Source organism: Cryptotermes secundus, unplaced genomic scaffold, assembly GCF_002891405.2.
Source record: "Cryptotermes secundus unplaced genomic scaffold, Csec_1.0 scaffold2516, whole genome shotgun sequence".
NCBI lineage: Eukaryota > Metazoa > Arthropoda > Insecta > Blattodea > Kalotermitidae > Cryptotermes > Cryptotermes secundus.
In genome coordinates, this window is record NW_019721805.1 from 243,233 (window position 1) to 264,388 (window position 21,156).

Consider the following 21,156-nt stretch of genomic DNA (forward strand, 5'->3'; position numbering starts at 1 on the left):
ATCACATTTCATGGAAATCTGTCAACTGACTCACGAGTTCGAAACAACCTGAAATCGACACTGGGCTGAAATAACCGACGTTCAAAGGTAATGAACAGACGTTTCGGCTGAGACGACTTTGTGGCACTGCAACGTGTAACATTGCCTTTATAATATCCGTAAAGACGACGCGAGAAGTGTGACGTAGCGTCGGGGTGGGGGAGGAATCTTTCCTTTCTCTTTTTTTCTAAATCATCCCTCGGACCCACCCACAGGCCCACTGTCATCTCAGCCGCAATGCATGCAAATGTTATTCAGACACCTCACACAAACCGTGTTGCTTCCCTGGCGCGCGTGTAGTGGGGTCGGAACACGTGTAGATACTGGCCAGATCCGCAGAACATATTCCGCACTTGTTAAACAAGGCCCCATCAATCACTGCTTCTGATCCAACACTCTTGCCAATCCATCATGGCGCATGAGTTCCACAACGCAGCCAGCATTTCCTTAATGCAGGAGCGTGCCGCGAGGGACTGGCTTCCGTACCGCGCGCCTGAACTTAGCCTCCCACAGCGTGACTATGGGCTACAGTCCGGTTTCGTGGCCACATTCGGGGACGAAGGGGGGCAAGCGGAGTGGACAGCCCTGCTGCAAGGCGCACACATGAATCCCACAATCACCATCACCAGAGGGGCACAGGCAACCGGCTGAACCAGGGTTGCTGCCCGACAACAGCGAGGGTACAGTACCAACAGAGGATTGGATGGGCGGGACACGTAGCACGCATCGGAGAGATGAGACATTTATACAAAATTTCAGTTGCAAGAATCTAAAGGAAAGGGACAAGCAGGAAACTTAGGTGTAGATGGGAAGATAATATTAAAATGTATCCCAAGGAAATGAGGTGTGAGAATGTGATCTGGATTCATCTGTCTGAAAACGGGGGCCAGTGTCGGGCTTCCGTAAATACGGTAATGAACATCCGGGTTCCGTAAAACGAAGAACATTTCTAACTAACAGTTTTTGAGAGAGGACCCTGTTCCGAGAAGTTGACATTCAAGAGCTTCACTTGGAGCGCACGCAACCCATGCCCTTGGCAGGATACCCGGTTACATGTTACACACTTCCAGGGAGCCGACATCTCTCCTGAACTCTCGCAACATGCAGCCTGCAGAACACGTCAGTTTCTTCTTCTTTATTTTCGATTCCTTGGCATTTCTGGATGTGAGGTCTGAAAGGACAGCCACACGCCTGTGACGTGTCCGAGTGCCGCTCTGTTGCGTCACATTGGGGGGACCTTGATGCTGTCAGTACAGCGGCCAGTGGTAGGATGATTGCACAACTGTCGCTTCTGAAGGGTGTGGAGGGAAGTGGCAGTGGCCTATCTCCCGGCAATCCCACCCCACCCCAATGAGAAGTAGAAATGCTACTCACGGATCAGGAAGGAGGGGCGACATCCAGCCTAACTGCACGGACGGATCGGGGAAGGCAGTCAGCGAGTTGCAGTGGGGCACACCTGGTCCGCGAGCTGCGGGTTGCCGCCGTATCTGAGGCGGTGTGCGGAGAATGTTGCTTCATGAAGATGAAAGGAAATATCTAGAAATAAAGGACTGCCATAGCGTGAGAAACTCTGCAGACAAAACAAATAGAGTAATTATTCCTTAGTTAGAAGGAAATATTGAAACGTTAAGCAAACATACAGAGAGATATGTGAAAGCAGCTTCTGCAACAATGAGGCTGTAAGCTTATGGGTTAATGTTAGTATTGTTTGCAATACGTAGTCGGCTAATAAGACAATAGATGGAGGCACGGTAAAACATCCCTGAACAATAGCAGCGGCTTAGCCGGCATTAAGCGAGCTTATCGTTTCGAAACGCACTGTGCGTACACAAACTTGTCCTTGTTCCGTGACGGGGAACTCCGCCTCTCCATTTCCTTTCTGAATTCCGTCACGAACACGCGGGACGCAGGGCTCAGTTACAGTTGCCGGCGCGTGCAGGATTCACGTTCAGGTAGCCCCCTAGACCTCGGTTCGAATCTCACTCGGGACATCGGCTATCCTGACGTTTTCTCGTGATTTTCCTCACTCCCTCCAAGCTACTAGGTCATGATCGCTTCTTTCCAAATCCCACTGACAGCGTCGTTAAACAAACAAGAGAACGGAGTACTACATTTCATTGTTACAGAATTCAAACCCGCACGGCCCCTAGCTAACATGAAACCGACCCATTCACATTCTGTACATGTGTATGTATTGGGAATATCAGAAATGCATATGAAGTTCTGATAGGGAACTCTGGGGGGAAGACCTAAGAGTAGATGGCAAAACAGCAGCGTGGTTGTTATAGATAAAGGGTGTGGACTAGATCCATCTGACCCAGGGTGAAGTTCAGTGGCTGACTCTTGTGAACGCGGTGGAGAACCTTCGGGTTCCATAAACTTTGGTAAATTTCTTGACCAGGTGAGTAACTATTAGCTATTAGCTGAGATAGTTAGGCCAGAAGCTTCTCTTCGCTATGATACTGCGGCATGTAGGCACACTGACAAGTAACAGCTGAGTAAATAAACAGGCAGCAGTACAACGGCCATTGCTAGGGAACAGCTACGTAGAAACGTTAGTTCAGCGGGAACGAGAGAACACGCAATAACGGAAGAGATGCTTTCTGTGCGGTCCGTCCCGGGGCTATAACGAGGATTAATATTTCAGAGATGTGAGAAGCGTGGTAGCTGAGGCCGGCGACAGTTCGGGAACTCAGAGGAAGGGGTACATCGGATGTTGGAAGTCGCTTACCAAGCAACGACTAGTGAAGACTAAGAAGACTTTGTGTGCTGTAGTTACAGTGATCTTTATAGAGTGTGTAGCTCAGTAAGACTGTCATAGTTATTTGTAGTTACTTTCCATAAGTGTTCAATAAATCCGATTACCAATCCAAACCCCGACCATCTCTGTAGTCTAGTGGTCAGAGTTCCTGGCTACAGATCCAGAGGTCCCGGATTCGATTCCCGGCGCTACCAGATTTTCTGAGAAGTGGTGGATCTGGAACGGGGTCCAGTCAGCCTCGTGAGGATAAATGAGGAGCTATTTCAAGGAAATAGCGGCTCCGGTCTAGAAAACCGAAATTAACGGCCGTGGGGATTCATTGCGCTGACCACGCGACACCCTCTATCCACTAAAGTTGGCACTAACTTCGCCGACATGCGGTGGACACTCGATCGGTATAGTTCGCTTGCGGACTACAGGCCACGGAGCTTGCTTTTAATCCAAACTCCGTCTCTAGTCACTCAATCACGTGGCAACGCATTAATTTCATTTATTTAGGGCCGTGCTCTCATGTATCGCTTTTACGGTGAGCTGTAGAATTCTCTAATGACCACAAAAACGAAGCAATGTAAATGACACTCGGGGGCTCATAGAGCAGACAGAAACCTGGAGCTTCCACGTTCTAGATAATTGAAAATGGCGACTGTTTCCTTCTTTTTTACGGAGAGGTGGTAACAGGTGAGGGGGGTGGTCGGTCATGCAGATCCTCCGCTAATGACGACTCACTACCTTGTTCTGTTTCGATCCTCGGCAGGGAATCTTGCAATATCACACTGTACAGTCAGCGCTGAAATACGGTACACCAAGGGGCCACGCTCTAACTACAGGGAATGTCGTATTGTTCACAAGTGTACACACCCAGTACCTATCTTTTTCCCCTCTAGCTCCCACTTTTGGAGCATGGGGCTCATTTCTCAGTTTCACTGATCATGTTTTACAGATTGGTAGGACTCCTTGGACGGGTGATCAGCTCGTCGCAAAGCCTCTACCTAAACACAGGACAACACAAACACATAATAAACGCATACTCACACCAAACATCCATGCCTTGTGCGGGATTCGAACCCATGATCCCGGCTTCCGAGAGCGAAGAGAGCATATGACTTAGACCGCTCGGCTACCGTGACCTGCTCTGGTTGCTACGATACCACACCAGATTCGGTTCGGTTAAACTGCTGCTGGCCCTAGGCAGCGCAGTCATTCTTGTCTTCGGATCTCATCGTGACCTAAGAAAATGATGTTTTGTTGCATATCAGACTGTACGGCGCAAATGCGATTTGTGTTTCATGCATAAAACCATCAGAATACAAACCCAAGGCGCCATTTCTGAACGCAACGGTAAGTAAGGATAATTTGGCGTCCGTCTGTTTCAGTGCTGTGACGGTCGTGAGACACTCTGCAGGAGCACGTGCCAAGCAGAAGATGACGCCCGGACGGGAGAGAGGCGGTCGGCAAAACGCTTCCGCCCAGTGCGAACTGAGACAGATACGTAACATGGCATCAATATGTAATCGTGAAATCGGACGGAACAGTGTGACTGGCTGCGTCACGTATCGACCGTCAGCGGTCTGCAGTGGCGGCACGTAATGCACGTCATTACCCTCTGCTCAGCACCGCCACTGGAGCGCTTCCACCTCCGAACCTCACAATTTATTTCAGCCATACGGCCCATCCCATCCCTTTCCCGGTCTTCCAAGTTAACGTTTTCTGAAAGGTTTCTCTACCAAAATTCTGCATTCATTCCTACCTCCCCATACCCTAGCCACGCCGTAGGTTTCTGTGCCTATATTTCACTATCCTAACAGCACTAGATAACTAGTTCCTTCTTACGCAATATCTGGACATACACGGCACCACTCAGAAGCGGGCAAATGCACTGCGCATCCTACACAGTTCAGCGGACATGCAGCAAACAAGTTAGGAAATGTACGCAGAGGCCAGTAACTCTGGCACGTTTTCCGTCATAGGCTCAGCTTATCAATCCGTGAATGCCACCTTCTGGTGCTCTCTTGTATAGAGCGCAGCACACACTGCGGGGGGGGAGGAACTCCAGGATAAAATCTGATACAAATCTGTACATCGTCTCTCGAGTTATGTGATGATACAACGCAGAGATCCCTTTCGTTTATGTAACTCGCATAGTCTCAGAACTTAAGGGAAAAGCAAGTACTGAACATAAACAAAATGCCTGTTGCAGCCGCCCGTTCTAAACATTTCGCGAGTTACACCCAAGATGCGCGCCGAAACGCCTCTTATATCTCCATGTAAAGTGTCCATTATTATTGTTGCATTTTCACCAAAACTGATACATGTCGACATGTCGGCACCTCTCAGCTAAACGGCCCAATACCAAATTTCATGAAAATCGTTTCAACTGCTTTCCATTTACTCCATGTGAACAGACTGACATCGTTTCCAACACGGCAGGAAACCATGGGAAAGCCAAACATGCAGCAGAAAGACACAAAAACAAATTTGGCTCTACGTACCACCTGGGGTATACCTGAGCAAAACTGGGACTGAGATGGATGACGGCGGCTCCTGGCTGCTTTACCCAACTGTTTCAAGATCGCAGTTGGACTTTGTTCACAATTCCTGTAAGTGAATCGTGGATGCGCGGTGGATGTCGAGTCGCAACTGGCTCAAGGCGAACTGACCTGGCCCGTTAGCACCAACGTTGCGCGACGGTGGCTACAGCAAACCCCGTGAGCACATGGGTCCAGGTTCAGATCCAGACGTCGACATCACCAATCGCCATTCTTCTCAGTCTACGCACTACTCTTCTCCTAATCCTTTCTGCATAACTGCATCACGGATTCTCTGTATCCATCGAACTCTTGGTCTTGCCCTCTTCTTTCTTCCTTGCGCAATCCTCTCGAGCACACCTGTACTAGCCAAACGGTAAAGGCAGAGCAGGCAACGGCGAGAGATTTGTTAATTTTGCTGTCACGTGCATGGGTTTGAGTCCAAGCCAAATTCTTTCGCCCTTACTCCCCCCCCCAAAGAAAAGCAAATAAGAGCACGCAAACTCCGCACGTTTTATAGCAAACATAACGATATTCTTGTACACCAGACCGCGCTGTGATTTACTTCGTTTTTAGTTGTGTTCGAGCAGTCAGACAGTGCGCTAAGACGGTTCGGCAGTTTTGGTGCGGGAATGCGTGCCAGCAATGGCGTGCGTAAGTGCAAGCACCTAGACACGCGCCCCGCTACTGCTGCTTCTTGAAACAAATCTCTGCCCTAGCGTCTTCTTCCTACAAACATTCCTCTTGTCTTCGCACGTCACCTGCTTCACAAACGAGCCTAGAGACTATTCCGTACATGCAATTAAGGTCTCATCATCAGTAAATAAAATAGGCCAACATACGTAACATCGGAGGCCGTGCAGTTAGTCGCCTGCTTCCCACCGCGGCGGTTCGGGTTCGATCCCAGGTCGGATCGCGTGGAATTTGTGGTGGACAAAGTAGCACTGGAGCAGGTTTTCTTCGAGTACTTCGGTTTCTCCTTCCAATTCTCATTCCACCGAGTGTTCCACACTCGTCATCATCTTCACCCGTACCAAGTGCACCCAGCCTCTTAAGTGCCACAGTGTAGAACTACTTATATTATTAGTATTATGCTTATTATGCTTCTTTACAATCTACATAATTACAGAGTATTAAGTAAATGTGTTGTACGTGGTTAGCTTGCAAGATGTAGTCCATTTCATTGAGTGATGATGTCTTGGGCCCATGTTCTGTTCAGCCTTCTTGTCACTGGACGTTGCTGTATAGCTCTTCTATTAATTCGTTGTCACGGTTTACAGTTTGGTTTCTGTACCTTTCAGCCATGCTTAGTATTTCATTTTTGACGAAGGGTATCTTAAGGTTGCTCACATACCGTGGCGCGTCTGCAATTGCCCTTAGTGTTTCTGATTGGAATCTCTGGATGAGACTGATTGTCGGCGGCTTTGCACATCCGCAGAACTGAAGACCATAGGCACTATCTATATAACCCGATCTATGTGACTGTTATGCAGGTTACGGCAGGGACTGCCACGTGCAACTTCGCTTCACGGTGACCTAATGTTTACACGATAACCCAGTCGCGCTGGTCTCCTCCACTGTACGTTCGTTTTGAAGCTGACATGACGTGAAACGAAATCACTTTGCAGGACAATTTGCTCAGGGTGCAGGATGCTGCAATGGCGTCATGGCTCTGATTGATTGATTGGCCAGGCGTGTGACCCCACCGGGGGACCATGCTGTCGGCACAAGGCAGTTTTAAACCTCTGAAGCATGAAATTCATCTAAATAGTATTTACAAATCCAGTTCCAGCCCCACAGAAAACATAACGCGTCTCTATTACGAAGAGAAGCCGATTAATGCTGTTTCGGGGAACGGTACGGAACACAGAGATACACTGTGTGGGCAGAATGGACAGTTGCTTAATGCTAAAGCATGTGGTATATATAGTAACCACAATGCTTTAAAGGGCTAAGCTAATTCTGTTCTGCCCGACAGAGTAGAGGCAAAAGTGAGGTTCGTTCTGAAAATGGTTAACTTTCAAACATTATGAAGAAAGTCGTCTTCTGGGTTTAGGCGCCGTGTATTCTTCGTTTTGGCCGACGTTTCGGAGGAACGTATCGCCTCAAAACCTCAAAACTTTCAAACATTAGTTAAGCCGTTAATGCACTCGACTCAGACTAACATACGTGATTGATAAAGTGCCACTAAATTAAGTAACAAATAATCCATCATACGATTATCATCTGGTGGCACTAAGCGGTAAGATTTTCAACTGGCGGTGTGCGCAAGCGCAAGAGACGTAAATGGAACCACAGGAAAATGTGCAATAATTCGCAACATCAGACTATAACATTATTTGCTTGAGCACACACGAACTTGCATGTGGTACTTAGTCGGTTCTGCAGCTACATGCCAGCCTTGTTGCGTTCGCGCCCTTCTTCTCACAAAGAATGCAGCGCGGCTTCCCTTGAAGGGCAGTGTACTGTTAAAACCGAGGCGAACTCTTCAGAAATTGAGAAGTTCCTGCCCCACGCTCCGCTCAACATCTGCGGCGCCCAAGTTTCGTTCCAAACAACATATCCATTGCTGCGAAACGTCCAGCTAAGTCGGTATGGCGAGTAAGCTGCTGGCTGCACAACCGAGGGCTCAGGATTCGATTCCTGGAAGGGGCAAGAGATTCCATCTTCCACAACGAGTCCAGACCATCTCTAGGGCTAAATTGGTAGGGTGTGGGGGAGTAAAGCAGCCAGGGTGTGAAGCTGACCACGCACGTCCATCTAGTCCTGAAATTAAGAATGAATGCGGCTATATCTTTACTCCCGCCATACGCCTTTTTGATGTGGCGCTTAATTAAGTACAGGGACAGCTTTACTTTTAAGCTGTATATTTATTTGAAGACATTAGTCTATTTGCACCCGCTCACGCTGGTTCTTCATCTTTCTTCTACCCTGAAGATGGAGACGATACGTTCCTCCGAAACGTGGTTAACACAAAATCTACACGGCGCCATATCCCAGAAGACTGCTTTCTTCATAGTCAGCGCAGTGAAAACCTCAAATCTGACATGTACATTTGTCTGTGGATGCCAACAAACCTCAGCCTCCCTGCAAGCAGCCGCATGCCGGATCCCGTCAGTATCCGCTCGGTTTTGCAGTAGCACTCACAGTGGGCGGGTTAGCATAGTGGTCATGATCTTAATTCGTATTTGAGAGGTGCTCGAATCGAATCTTGGCCCGAGCACCGGCCGCTGTGTCTGGGGGTTTGGCGTTTCTCCTTGGTCTCTATGCAAATCCTCTCCAATTCATTATTCATGAATCATCCTAACCCTAGATGATGTACAGTCCAGACAGGCAGCGTCGTGCAATAACCCACAAAACGACGGACAACTCCTTGCACAGCTGAGCGACTACTAGCTTCCCAAGAAAGACTCTCCTTCATGGAACTGTTTCATTGTTTGTTCGGCACTCGCCGCAGTTTATAAACTTTCATCTCGTACTGTACTCAGGTATCTGTTGCAATCCACGATGGCAGAACTGTACATCCCACATGTCGATCATTTTATTTTGTATTATGTGGATATGAATTTTATGACTTCACAAGCGGTATCGATGCTGAAATTTTTAAGGTTTTGTATAGCGAACGGAACCATCCAGGTCACGTGTTCGGAACACAATATATAAAAGTGGTAAAGAAGTGCAAACTCGATAGCCGTAACAGGGTTACGCTATAAATGAAATGAAATTCTGGGCTCAATACCCCCCCCCCCATCATCCCTGCACGGTATACAGTTGCGGCAGAAACATCTAAACAACTCTACTGGGAAACAGCTTGAGGCGACGCCTTGCGTCCTGGCGACACACGTACACAATGGCGTCGCTATCGCCTGGCGAGCACGTAAGCACGTAATGCCTCATCTACACAACAAAGAGTAAGGGGAAAACTACTGCGAAGGAATTTGAGGTCGGAACAGGCAACTAACTCTCCCTGGTTTGCTAAAATAGGAAACAGGTAAAATTATTTTCCCTGCACCAAGTCATGGAGACGTATAGAGGTAGTGGAGGTATACCTCCATATATTTGTAACCTCGGCACTAGATTCTGATAGTGATCAGCTTCAGGCCCCGACAGCTTTACCCCCAGAGAAACAGGGCCCCCCGGTAACCACTGGGTAAGAGGCTGGGCGGGCTCCAGTGCCGGTGTCACGCTGTGGAGAAGAGAAAGGTCTCTTGCCCCAGCCAGGAATCGAACCATGATTTATCCCAGCGACGTAGAACCCTGTGACTTCATGCAGTCTGATAGGGCGTTAGCAACATTTCGGAGGAACTTTCTGTCTCCATCTTCAGTGCAGAGCCCTTGAATGTCGAAACGGGCGGTACATGTAACTTGAACAGACTTGGCTAGTTAAGGGATTCAGGCTCTCAGTACGAACCTGAGCCTTGACACTGTGTTCCTGCCCTCACTTAAGCACAATCACGCCGGAATTCCTCAGTCGGCGTATCAATTAGGCTGCCGGTTAAACGGGCGTCGAAGCGGGTTCGTTTTCCTGGAGGGACAAGGGGAGTCCTCTCTTCTCGACAGCGTTCACACAGGCTCTTGGGACCACCAATACCGGAGGCTCTTTCCCGGGGAGTAGAGGGCCGGGGCATAAAGCCGGTTACCCACATCCGTCTAGTGACAATGTTACGAATACATGGAGCTATACCTACACGCCCAATTATTCTTCAAGATGTGATGATTAATTAAGCACAGTAAGTAAGTAAAGTAAATCTATCCTTGTAACAGACCGTGGGTGCCCACAGGGTTGTGAGACGTCGAGGTTCCCACATTTTCTAGACAATCGGTTCATAGATGGCGACAAGTTTGTCATCCTTACGCGCCGGCCGCCCTTTACCCCCAAGAACATTCCAAGGGTAGAGTAGCTGGCTGAGGCACTATGCTACAAGCCGGAAGATAGCGGAATCGAATCCCGATGAGGTGGATTCTTCCAATTTACCCAAACCTTCCAGCCGCACCATGGGCCTGGGGTCGACTCAGCCTCTAACAGAAATGAGTGCTGGGAATTAAGCACGGGGACACATCTCAGAGCGCGAGCTCCTCACGCCTTCACACTTGTCTCTGCCTGTACCTGCGCGCCGGGTGACCCCAAACTAGGTTCCGGCTGCGAACGCACCGCGAGTCAAGTGACAGTGATGAGGCTGCAGGAGCAGAAACCGCCCCTTGAGGACCACGCGACAGACGATAGATTGCAGAACACAAGCAAACGTGCGCATTCCGCGCGGAACTGGCAACATCGCCTGCAAGCTTCATGTGAAATTCGGTTCAATTCTCTTTCGCTGTGACAGTTCCTTTAAACACAACGTTTCGGTCACGGGATCTGCGTCCGTCATCAGGTATAAGGGAGGAAACAACATACACGGCCAACCACGCGCCAGATTTCATGTTCCAACAGTAAGAAAATGCGGTCGTCATCGTATTCACGTACTCACTCATACAATACAAATTTTAATTAATTGTATCCTTTTAAACTGACGTCATTTTAATTGTATTAGTATTATAACATGGCGACTGAAAGGGACAGAATAATGGAGCTAGAACATATGGCAGTTGCGAGGCAATGGCTATGAACCAGTCGTCGGCTAGTGAGGACGTGAACCCGGAAGCTGAGGAATCTACGGTGTCGAAGCCGTTACCAAGCAACGACTGGAGAAGACATAGCAGACTGAGAAGACAAAGTGCGTGTTATAGTGAACTGTGAAGTCTATGAATTAGCGACAGCGCGACAATTACGTTTATCTGCGAGATTTAGGCGTCCAATAAGTCAAATTGCCAATCCAAACCCCGAGTACAGTCACTAATACGTAACAATATTTACGGTAGAAATACCTTTACAACAAGTTTTTATCATACGTGTAAAGTGTTTCCTTTGTAGTGTTGGCTTTATCTTCTGATGATGGCCAATACTGGCCGAAACATGAAAAGGCTTTATTAAATTGTTGCACGTGATGAACCTTGATACTAATTTGGAGGGGGGGCACTGGCACGAGGCACTGACCCGTAGGAACCGAAGCACGAAAAACCTGAATCAGAATAATCCATGTTCGTGCGAAAATATTCGAACCGAGCACCTCCAGAATACAAATCTACAGGCATACCACTACACAGGATCAAATGCCCAGGAAAATTTGTGAATGGGTGAACTGGAAAAGGGAGGATGTGCAAGGGCTGACACATCTAGGGATGACGTCGCAGGTGAGCAATACAGGATCTCACATAACGAGGAGCTTTACGGTTTACAGAGGTCAGAGAACTCTAGGAGACTAATATGGGCTGGACATGTAGCTACTCTGGGCAATCATCCGCTTGGAGATGCGAAAAGGCGATGGGAGAGGTGTCTGACGATGGAAGGTGAACATAACTAACTCAGGATTGCGCCCAGTAGCGTACTTTGGTATTGGCCTTTGGGTTCTGCTGATGACGAGGTTCCACGAAAAGTGGGAAGATGGAAATTTCTGCTTCAGTCAGTCGCACGTGACGTCATGGGCTGGCAGACTATGTAGGTGGATATGTTGCACCAAAATTGAATTTTTCTCTCAGTTTATACACACACATAGACGGGCTGTGTGATGGGAGGGGGAGCGGATGTACAGTGCGTGACAGAAGGATGTGAAGGCGACAGCATGGGATCCGCCTTGCTGCCCCACAGCATGACTCACATGAACGCACAGAAGCTCACCATTTTGCCCAGTTCTGGTCCAAACGAATTCAGTCCTCGCTTTGATACCGCTTTCGTACTTAGGTTCAGGTCTTGCAAGCATTCTCTTCCCGTCAATTTCTGTATTAATTCGCAATCTCTCTCATGCCTTCTAAATTCCCTACCAATCTCGCATTCCTTGACCTCATCACCCCAATACTATTTGGCGGAGAGTACAATTTATGAAGCTCCTCATTATGCAGTTTTCTCCAACCGCCTATCACTGCCTCACCTTTGCGTCCAGGCGGAGTGCAATTCAGGGGCAATCGCCGAAGAAACAAATTTCCTGTCCATATTCGCTATTGGCCCCGATCGGGCACCCCCCCCCCATATGTCTGTATGCATACACGAACACTCAACCACCGCGCTGACTTCTACCCTGAAAACTGAGTCAACATGTGCATCCGAAACGTCTGGGTGAAATCGTAAATTCAGTAACTTAACTTTTTCGTAAATTAAAAGTTAAGGGAGAAACATTATATTGATACAGTAGGACCAGCACCTGGATCCCGTGTTCCTTGCTTGGCCCCGTGCTCCCTGAGAACGCAAGCAGCGCATTCTGGCGGTAATACAGGGCCTTATTCCCTTGTGCGCTCGGATGATGTACAGGCTTCGGACATATTTTAACTCTTATCTCTTGGCGTAAAAAGGAAAATGTTTTATGTTGTAGATCCATCATCCAATAATATGCACCTGTAACGTTGCGCGCAGAGAAAGGTGAGAACTTGCAGTCTCAAGCGAGTCAACAAATATCAAAGTAAATATTTCCAGGAAGCAGTTGCTGAAGTGTGCAAAATTAACTTCTGCTCCATAACGGCCCGCAGCTTCAAGCTCACAGTTAAACTGGCTGACGGCTTATCTATTTTCCCGACGTTTTCATGACATATCCAAAATCCTTCATAAATCCACTTCTGCGGATCACACGGCTCGTCGCGCAGCTGATCAAGAAATTGCCTTCCGCCTAAGCCGACAGTTCATTGTCGTCTTCACTTGACTCTGTTCTGACCTCACAAACTAAATTTCGTTATTATTCTCCCATCTATGTCTAGGCCCCCTGGGCTTTCCAGCTAAAGTTCTGTAGGCATCTGGAGACTGCTCCCGGTTACTGACGCAGGGACCTCCAACACACGAGTAGCCAGCAGACGGAACGAAGGCCTGGGAGGCAGAAAGAGACCTCAGATCTCTTTATACAGATGTGCGAACATGTTACTTGTTGGGTTACATTTCTGTGGAAGCTAATTCCTGAAACTGTAAGTTGAAGCACTCCGACTTCAGCAGCCACATGGAGCCGTGTCCTGCACACACTCTATAGTAGAAACTGTTTCGCCAAGGGTGGCAACAGGCTGCAAACCATATACTCGTACGTGTTCCAGCCATTGCGTCATACGCAAAGGAAGTTACTTCCTGCCCCTACATCACAGCGGTACCTGCGTCTCGTATACTGCTTCTCTAAGCATCATTGACTGGCTGGGCTTTGTGTTGACGACGTTGCGTTTTTTATGCCAGACGAACTGAATTTGTAAATATTATTTAGATTAGTTTGAGGTTCCCTTAGCCGCGCGCGCCCATCCTCTCATCTGTTCTTCCCGTCTCACGACAGCCCTGCAACTTATGGGTCCCAATTTTCCGCGTCTCTTCTCTCGAAGGCTTTTCTTCTTTCACACGCCGAGAGATCTGAAATGTACACACAGAAGTCCAGTGAAAGAGCCGCGCAGCTCTTCTATATAACCGCCATTGTAATCAGCCGTCTCTGCTTTTGTTGCAATCATTTCTCGAGGGGGGTGTCAGCATGGGGATTATTTGTATCCCACCAGCCAGACAGTCAGGACGCGCACGAATGACACTCACTTTCGGATAAAAAGTGTTGGTCAAGAAGTTTGTCTTGTTTCTCTCTACAACACTTTCAACTCCCATATTTTGCAAATCACAATGAAAGATGCTCATAAACGTACGTGGGTCTCATGTGAAGTGTTCGTTGTTTTTGCCTGTTCTTAACCACTGCTGGAATGTAACGAGTTTAACAGAACTCGCCAATATCAAATTTCATGAACATTTCGAATTGCTACAGGCGGCCAAACTGATGGGCAACACGTACGGCGAAACTTCTGGACGCGTTTTGGAACTTTGCTTGCGAACTCCTAAAGTTTTCTGCTCTGAAATGGAGGATTCGGGTTGCTCTGAAACACAGGTAACTGTCTCCCATGTAGTCATATTCTAGAAGACGGAAAATTCCATAATCAGATCTCAAGTAGAATAAAGCAGACGTGTAGGTAAGTTGCAATGCACAATATCTGGTCATCTGATTACAGCATAGAGAGATACACACCGGTCACACGAATACAGGACAAAGACAGCTAACAGTGCCGTGCAGACAGACCTCTCCGCCCCACGGTTGCTTTACCTTCCAAATCCTTTCCAACTCATCAATCACCTGCTGTTCTCTGTATGTTAGCGCCTGGAGACAGGGCTCCCTGTCACACCTAATGCGGGCAAGCAGTCTACTTAAGCGTCGGACTTTACTGGCCGGGGTTAGCTGCAGCCGACGGGCTACTTCACCAAGGCGATCCCAGGGGCGGGACGCACGCCTCGGCCTGTCCGTGTGGGCGGACGTGGCCACCCCCCATTTCTACTTGGGGTGCGCTTCCCTGCGTGTCCCCCTTGGATCCGAAGTTGTGAGACACAGTAAAAGTAGAGCAAAGCTGTCCCTCAACAGGCCGTGGAGGGCCCATAGGGTTGTGAGACGTCGAGGCTCCCATATTTTGTAGCTCACAGATGGCGGTGACGTTGTCAGCCTTACGCGCCGGCCGCCCCTTAGCCCCAGGAAGATTCCTGGTACTCATTTCTGTTAGAGGCTGTGATGACCCCCAGGGCCATAGTGCAGCTGGAAGGATTAAGTCAGTTGAAAAATCCAATGACCTCACTGGGAATCGAACCCGCAACCTTCCGGCTTGTAGCACAGTGCCTCAACCAACTACGCTACTGCGTTCCCCACACGGTCATGGAACGCAGTGTGCAATGCAAGTGGATGCTCGATAATATTTGGCTAAAAAAATCTTATATTTCCGTCTACATTAAGCAGTAAGTTAAACAGACATTCAACTACAAGTTTCATTCAGGCTTAACAAAATATAAGTTCCGATGCCGGTCTCAGAAGTAAGTTTTACACGGATGCAACGGAGATGTCTTGGTGTTTGCTTACGACTCTTGCAGCGTGAGACAAGCCAATTACTGCAGGAGTGTTCGGCTTCTCCTTTCCTTCAATATGTGGCAAATTCTGGTTAGCTGCCACTTGCACTGGTCGATGTTCCTGATTCTTGCCTCAGCAAACGCAAATTTCCTTTGCTACACAGGGTCAAGCATATCTTCTGATTCTGAAGGTCTTGGCACAAGGTCAGATACCTTCGAGGTATCGGGTTCAAATCTCCGCCCAGACAGAGCCTATTCTGACTTAACATTTTTCGCGGTTTCCCCCCCAGTTCCTCCACCCAAATCCAGGGGTTGTAATGCAGAAAATTAGGTCTAAATCCTTTTCAATTTAATATTTCTAGTCATATTCGATATTACAGGAATTTTGGCTTATTGAAAGGGTCGTCACATGAACGAAGGCAATGGATGTATGTATGTTAAAGGCTGCACGCATCTCGTAGCCCTGTGAGTGCATGTCACTATCAGTGCAGCACAGGGAAATGGGCTCTATTGGATTTGTGAGCTGCAACACAATGCTGTGTGCAAACTTAACCACGCGCATTAACATAAACACTAGAGAAATGCGTCTCAAGTGTAGCGTAAATCAGTCAAAATTTCAATGCAAAATTAAAAAGTGAAGAATACCTAAGTTTCTGGAAAGACAGCTACAGTACAAAACACTGGCTTCATACAATACGAATAAAACGGTGCTGCTCTCTACGCTTTCCGCCGCTGCTGTATGCCTGAAGGGGAAACCGACCCATCCACGTTCTCAGGAACACACTTTACATAGCGCTTCTGCAGCACAGCCATTCGACTGTGGCGCGAAAACAAGGGAAAACTTCTCATTCTGTCCCACCCCGGGCTACAATCACACGAAACGTTCCGTCGAATGGGACATTCCCTATATGCTAATCGAAACACTTTGCGTCTGGGGTAACTGCGAAATGCTATACGTCTACTGCGATGTGTCATGTCCTTTCTTTCGAATGGTACATGTTAAAGTCTGGGAGTCACTAGGGCCGCGCCATAGCTCAAGCGGTTAGCCGCTGGCTTCCCACTGCGGAGGCCAGGGTTCGATCCCGGGTCTGGTCAAGTGGGATTTGTGGTGGACAAAGTGGTGCTGTGGCAGGTTTTCTCCGAGTACTTCGGTTTCCCTTGCCAATCTTCATTCCACCAACTGCTCCACAATCACCCTCACCTATCATCTGGGGCTGGTACAATAGGCCAGAAGTGGCCGCAGTACAAGGGACTTAGTCCCACCCCACTAGCAATAAAAAAAGTAACTATATTGCGTCTCTCTTGCTTAAAGGGGTTGTCCACTCAACGTTCATGAAAGGAACATCGTACAGAATTCACAATGGTGGGCCTCTGATCACGCGTCAGGTCGCCTGATTTGTGTGGGCCAAGAACCACAAAATGGTAATGCGGTGCAAACATTGGGAGAGACGGAAGGCACTCATAACGTGCACATCTAGTCTCGATTTTCCAAGTCTGGAACTTCAAAGAATATGTCGGGGATCTGTGTGGGGTGTGTGAAGATGAGGGTGCCAGAAATAACTGATTAAAAAACACTACTTTCAAGAAGAGAGACAACTGCACAACTGTCAGCTTCTGTGAAGAACACTGCTGCATGAACTTATACCCAGCCAATCCAAACACACAAATTGATCCTCATTCTTTGCAGCATTAGGCCCGCTGAGTTGTGCTACGGATGTAGGGAACACAATCTTTCTACGGTTTCAGACGTCTTCCGAAACTCCTTTTCCATTTCTGCTGGTATTTTAAGAACATTCTACACGTCTATCCCGTCCTGTTGACGTGTCCTTCACCCCCTACACTTTCTCTTCTCAATCGTCAGACACGCCATTCTGCGGCCATCCGTGTTTTCCTGAAGAAGCCCTGATCGCCTTGGCATAACGGCACAACTGTTACATCACAATTGCAGGAAACGGCAGCGCACAAGAGCAACAAATTGGGGGGACCTCGGTATCATATAAACATGAGAGGACTGAAGACCCACGCTGATGTGATTACAATGTGAATAGTTCTACAGAGAGCTACACAGCATGGTGTCCCCTTAACTAATTTAGCACTACGCCATAAAGGCGTATGGGCGAGTGGATGTATAGATCCACGTTTTTAGGTGTCTCACAATATGTTAGTAGCATATTATCAATGTATCTAACTGAATCCTATTATTTTGTGTTTAGGAGAATATTACATATGCTACTATATTCTATAATATTTCCGTTAATATTGCTGAGGAAGCGGCACCCATTGCTAATCCTCCTCCTCCTTGTTGGTAGCAATCATTGTTAAAATTGAAGTGATTACGAGATAGCATGGTGTTTACAACTCTTTAATTTTATTATATTTTATGTTCTGGTGTTCTAGTACGGTTTTGTATTATGTTGACATATCTTTTAGTTGCTATATTCCCGGCCGCGCCATAGCTCAAGCGGTTAGTCGCTGGCTTCGCACCGCGGCGGCCCGGGTTCGATTCCGGGTCAGGTCAAGTGGGATTTGTGGTAGACAAAGTGGCGCTGGGGTAGGTTTTCTCCGAGCACTACTGCCAATCTTCATTCCACCAATGCTCCACAATCTCCCTCACCTATCATCTGGGGCTGGTACAATAGGCCAGAAGTGGCCGCAGTACAAGGGACTTAGTCCCACCCAACTAGCAATAAAAAAAGTTAGTTACTATATTAGTGTAAAAACAATTTGACCTTCCCCAATTGCAAACAGTGTGCAAATGAAGGGGATAGCAGAAAGTGAGTGAGTGTATAAAGTACTACCTGATGATGGCCAAAAATAGTGGCCGAAACACGTCGTAATGTAGAAACTATACAATTATCCTAGAATTATACACATACTGTAGGATTGAAACTGGGGAAAAAATCTTATATACCCATGTAATTATCGAAATATATATTCTTGCGACATCTACCGTCTAAAAAACAAACTATTTCATTCTTCCTCTGACGTCATACAAGCTTCAACGCAAGTAAAATGAGCACGCATCACTCACCTACATGCTAATAAATTAGAATCACAACATTTGACATTAAGATACTACGTCATCAGTCATAATGAGAATACACTTAACAACAAGCCGCCTCCGAGCTCATACGTGGACGAGTGTAGCGAAACGCATGCCGGCTGGACTTTGGCACACACAATCATGGCCAGCTCTTCCGGCTGACAAAACGCTGTTCGGATTTTGCTTCCAGATTTTCCATATCTGCTTTTAAATTTACATCACCCATATTTCTGAAATCCAAGGAATATCCATACGCGCATGCGAATCAGTACATCACGTCGCATGAACTAAAATGCGGGATCAGTAGTCATTTTTTAAAAGTAAAAGTAAAGTTGTCCCTGTGCTTAATTAATTAAGCACTACGTCATGAAGGCGTATTGGGGAGTAGATGTGTACATCCATATTTTTCTTGACCTCAGAAGTAGTTGGAGGTTAGAGGTTAGCTTCACGTTCCGGCCGCTTTAGCCCCAGGGGAAAGTCCCCGGCAGCCATTGGATGAGGCTGAGTGAGACCCAGAGCCTTTCTGGATGACGTTGAAAAGTGGAAATTCTTGACCCTACCTGGACTCGAACTCTGACCCCTCGGTTGCCCAGCCGATAGCCAGTCGCTATGCCAATACAGGTATCATTTGAAATCTGTAGTGAATTTTCAGGACCTCTACCATGAGAATTCACTAACTGTTGCAGTGAAGGGTAGTTGATGTAATCCATGTTATGTATTCTAGGTTACTTGAGAAGTTCCGTGCTCTGGCGCCATCGAGGATACGTGATAGGCTGGGGTCATACATTGAAGCCTACAAGTGGGGTGCAAAGAGGCCTAAATCATGCCTCAAGAAGTTCACGTGTGACAAACCTAAGTTCATGATTGCACAGGCTGACACATACTATAATTTGCTGTGATGTGGGAACATGTGTTTCACAGAAGAACTAGCATACTCTGTGGTAAAGATGTTTGGCCTAGTTGCTCAGTCTAAATCAAAATTGAGTCAGAAGTGCAGAACCAAAAATGACAGCTTGTGGTCACATCTGCTACAAGCTCTGTGCTGTACTTGCAGTGGCTGTTGAAGGCATTTTGGTGCCAGTTAAAGGAACTGCAGGAGCTCAGGGAAAAGCCAAGTAAGACTAGTATAAAGTATTATTCTGATATGAGATTATTGTAAGATGACTTTGTGATCATGGTGACAAATCCAATGGCCTTCAAATATTTCATTTTCAGATCTACCAAAGATAGTGACCCTGATCAGCAGGACTCACATCCTAAAATTTAGTGGTTGCAATAACTTATTTTGTTTTAATACTCCTTTCAGTTACTTCCTTTTTATTTCACAAGAAAAATTACAAGAGTGTTTATGCATAGAGACTTTGATGTTCTAATAAGTGTAGGCTCTAACCAAATTCAGAAGAAAGGTGAGGTTTGGAAGGGATGTAACTACCTTTCTACTGAAACCATTTACTTACTTACTACATTTCAATGAAACCAATTATCACTGAACTTGCGTAATGTCTCTCACCTTGTTTTTATTTTGAAATTGGTTTGTATTTCACTGTATTTCACCTGTTAAGTATTTTGTAGATTAGTCCACGTTTCTGGTACACATATTCATTCCTCGGTAATTATTTGACTTTATTTGTCTTAAACTGTCAGCATTTTGTTCCTGCCTTTAAACTTTCTACAGACATTGATTTTAATAAGTTTAGTAATGTCAGTCATAAGTTACATTTGCTGCTACTTTGTGTCTAGGGGCTTGAAGTGCATATAATACATTTACTTTTTGCAGTAGCTTTTGGTTCAGACCGTGAGTAAATTAAGGTACAGAAAATATGGATCTATACATCCACTACCCCATGTCTTCATGGCATAGTGCTGAATTAGTTAAGCACAATGACAACTTTACTTTACACAATTTGTGGTCCTCTTGTATATTATTTAATCTCAGTAAATTTTACTCTCATGGGCATATTGGAAATGTCAATACAGTTTATCATATTTTTCTTCCCTTATCAAACAGAATTAATTTATTTAGCTTTAAATTTGTTAGTCTGTGCAGACACAATTAGTAAATCTTTTTTGCTGAAACATTCCTTTTATTCTGTAGATGAATTTATGTCTTTTGATTCATCAAGTGTGGAAATATAATATGTAGCTGATTAATTTGTTGTATTTGTGTAAAAACAATGAAATTAATGGTAACTAGATCTAGATGACAGATAACAAACCCCCTATATTAGGGTGGTACAGTGTATACTGTAAAGATATGCACGAAATTAGATGATGTCAGTCAGTTTCAATGATGTCAGTTTATTCAACCATAACACGTTTGTCTTTACATCTGAAGAATGAATGAAATTGATTTTTTCAAGTTTGCTGGTAAATGTACACTGTTGTATTCCAAGGTTCTCACAGCGGTTACTGTAAAGTGTATTTGGATGGGGGTGGGGGTGGGTTAGTACTTAAAAATATGCTAATATTACAAATGCTGTCCCTCACAACACAAAACTAATATGAATAAATCGTTTGGAAAAAATGAGAAAACTGAGCATACCTGCAAAATGAGATCTCCACATTGCGCGTCAAATTTGTAACGGTATTAATAACAAAACGTAGAATTCCGCTTACCTTATTTCAAATAACCTGTATCCAATGTGACGACAGAAGTAACAATGGGCTAAAAATTAAATAAAAAAACAATGCACAAAACGTCACTAAAAAGACGTACACCTGTACCGACAATAACTTGCACACAATTGCCGCCTAAAAGAACGCGGTTACGACAACTACTGCGACTATCGAATAGAAGTTACATACGAAATTATCGAAGTGCATTGCGAGAGAAGATCCAAAGAGAAAATATATACAGAGCAAGTGTAAA

General features: G+C 46.3%; 1 long non-coding RNA gene across 1 annotated transcript; it reads right to left on the minus strand.

The window, feature by feature from the left end:
- Window positions 1–3,996: 3,996 nt before the first annotated feature.
- LOC117282061 lies at window positions 3,997–21,026 on the minus strand. Its single transcript, XR_004512658.1, has 2 exons — window positions 20,904–21,026; window positions 3,997–4,026 (listed from the first exon to the last, which is right to left on the minus strand). It is a non-coding gene; the product is annotated as an uncharacterized LOC117282061 (long non-coding RNA).
- Between the last annotated feature and the right edge of the window lie 130 nt (window positions 21,027–21,156).